Consider the following 2,875-nt stretch of genomic DNA (forward strand, 5'->3'; position numbering starts at 1 on the left):
GGTCCTTTTCCAGCACGCAGCCTTTCAGGCCGCTCTGACCCCGAGCCTGCAGCGACGCCTGGGGTTGTTGTGAGCAAAGGGCGCACCCGGCAGTTGCTGGTGTTGACCCTGGTGCCGTTGGCCTCGGCCGTCGGTCAGCCTGTCCAGATGGCTCTGCGGGGTCTCTGTGTCCTCAGGCAGATAACGGGAGGATGCGGGAGCTGAGGGGCGATGGGAGGGAGGGGAGCGTCCTGCCGTGCCGCCGGCAGCCTGGGGACCACGTGCTGTGGGTGCCGGCACAAAACTCCTCCATCCGTCACCACGGAAGCAAAATGGTGATTCTGACATTATCTTTTGCAGGCGAGGATAACAAAGTCTTTGAAAAATACAGCACCTCCCCGAGGGTGACGAAGTGTGCCTTTCTGACCTGAGCCCAGCAGACATCGCAGTCCCCAGCCTGGATTGTGACCCGGTGTCTTTCCAGTGCAGCCCACCCCAAGCGCAGCCCGAGTGCCCGGACAGCAGCACCTCCATGAGGAGCAGGTCGGCATCGCTGAGGAGCAGCCGAGCCTCTTGGAGGAGGACTTAGAATCAGGCAGCCGGTCCCAGACAGCGGGCAGCACACACAGCTGTGATGCAGTCACACTTCTGTGTGTGAATTCTGTGCTTGATTAAATCCAAACAAATCTCTATGCCATGATGAGCAAAGCTTGCTATCAACCAAACGAGGTCAAAATATTCTTTCTCACCCTTCGCTTCCCTTTCCTGCGCTTGAAGCAGCAACCCGCTGATCATCGGGGGCTCCGGTCTCTGATGGAAAAAGAGATCACAGCATTTAATGGGAACTTCTCTGATCTGTTTGTGATTCTAGATGACTCACTGGTTCTTTTAATCCAGTGTTCTGTTCAGACACAGCTTTTGTTCCTGAGGTGGAACCAGAAGTAAATCACTGCAAGGACAGAGCCTTTGGGGATCCCCCTCCCCTTCTCTTTTCCTCCCCTCTCCATCCCTATTCCGTTCTCTTCCCCTCCTTGCCTCCAGACAGTTCCACACATGGATTGCTGTGTATCAGCACGGTGCCACTGCAGGCACCCAGCACCTATGGTTGAGATGCTGCTGTGTGGAAGGGAGAGAAGGGTGCTGTGGTGTGATCCCTCATTGTTCCCATCTGGAGATGGATATGGATGTGTTTGACATGAGCTGCTCTCTCATGTTTGTTTACAGATGTGAGTGGAGGTGAATGGGATGCAGAATCCCAGCCGGCTCCCAGGACGGAAGCTGTCACAATGTCACAGTCACAATGGAGAATTCAGCACCTGGTGGGTATATTTCTGTCCACAAAAGAGCTTGAGAAACCAACATTCTACATACAAATGTGGAAAACATGGATGTCTTCTGAGAACTAGTGCCCCCTGAAGATATCATCTTCCTGACGAGAGCGGATATTTACAGTCCCACTCTGCTACCTTCTTTCTAAAAAGATCAACGGAGAGCCTGTGGAAGAGACTGTGTGTCAGGAGAGCAGCAGCCGCATGCTGTTCTTCTCCCACGAGGACACAGAGGACGTTCAAGCGGCTGGTGCTCCAGGTAAAGGCCGTGCACAGAGCTCTGTGGCTGGCGGTTAGAGGTTGCTCCCTTCCCACCGGCTTCCCAAGGACGTAGGAACTTTGTCCTTTGGGAACAAAGCCACCTGAACCACACTCAGCAGATGGCGAGAAGCAGCAGCAATCTTCCTCCCACAGTCCCTGCATCCCAGGGAAACGTTGTTCCAGGAGGCCACGGAAATGAAACAGAACATTTCATGGCAGTGTCAGAGCTCTGAGGAGATTGCCAGGCACGAGGCGCAGCAGTGACCACCATTGTTCCTTCAGGTGCAGGTGCTGAAGAACATGCTGAAGTGCATGGCATCCTGTGGAGGATGTCTGCATGTTCTCCTTCAAAGGCGCTCTTGCTTTATTTGTTGCTGTGCTCCTTGTAAGGATTCTGTACTGCATTTGTATCCAGCAGCAGAAGCAGAAACACTAGTGAGTTGCTCCACCATCCCACTATGTTCTTTAATTCCAGCGCTGCTCTCCCATGCCCTCAGCAGTTCCTCTCTCTGCAGGCACTCATGGAATCTGCCAAAGCCCAGTGTGCTGCCTGCAGGGCTCATGGCATGCAGACAGCGGGCTGGCCCCATACAAAGCAGAGGACAGATGGGCTCGGCCCCAGCGGCCTCCACCTGTGTCCACATTCAGCCTAGATGCTGCAGAGCCCCAACACATCACCCCCCACAGACCAGAGATCACCCCGGCTCCGCTGTCCCCAGCACAGCTCCTGTGGCTCCCCAGCTCAGCCTACATCCCCCTGGCCATGCAGAAGAGATCGAGTCGCCCCAAGCCCCACTGGTCACTGCGACCTTCCCTGCTCCCATCCTCCAGCAGATGGCAGCTGTCCCCCTGGGGTAGGGTGCAAGGACCACATCCCACACCTGGACAACCACTGCTGTGACCAGCTGTGACTCATGCAATAATAAGAAATAACTCTTTTATTCAACTGTGCTGGCCGTGTCACATTCTGCTTAATTCTCCCAGAACACATTCACATTGGCTTCTCTTCAGAGTAAGAAGTTTCCACACTACATCTGCCTAGTGTGTAAGTCATAGCGACCTCATAGGTATTTGAGATCATGGAGCAGATCTTCCCAGAAGAGGTGTTAAGGCAGCTGAGAGATGAAGAAGTGATCTGGGACAGCCAGTACGGCTGCACCATGGGCAGACTGTGCCTGATGCACCTGGTGGCCTTTTGTGATGCAGTGTCAGCACTGATGGACAACGAGAGGGCAACTGATGTCATCTCCCTGGACTTGTGCAAGGCCCTTGATGTGGTCCTGCACCACTTCCTTCTCTCTAAGTTG

The 2,875-nt window shown here is 54.3% G+C and overlaps 1 long non-coding RNA gene across 2 annotated transcripts; it reads left to right on the forward strand.

The window, feature by feature from the left end:
* The first annotated feature begins 467 nt into the window (after nt 1-467).
* On the forward strand, nt 468-2,514 carry LOC116217817. Of its 2 annotated transcripts, XR_004162531.1 has the most exons (3): nt 473-522; nt 1,204-1,298; nt 1,461-2,514. It is a non-coding gene; the product is annotated as an uncharacterized LOC116217817 (long non-coding RNA). The 2 variants fall into 2 exon arrangements; XR_004162530.1 differs by having other exon boundaries at nt 468-522; nt 1,204-2,514.
* The last annotated feature ends 361 nt before the right edge of the window (nt 2,515-2,875 follow it).

The sequence above is a fragment of the Meleagris gallopavo genome, unplaced genomic scaffold (assembly GCF_000146605.3).
Source record: "Meleagris gallopavo isolate NT-WF06-2002-E0010 breed Aviagen turkey brand Nicholas breeding stock unplaced genomic scaffold, Turkey_5.1 ChrUn_random_7180001957775, whole genome shotgun sequence".
NCBI classification, from domain to species: Eukaryota; Metazoa; Chordata; class Aves; order Galliformes; family Phasianidae; genus Meleagris; species Meleagris gallopavo.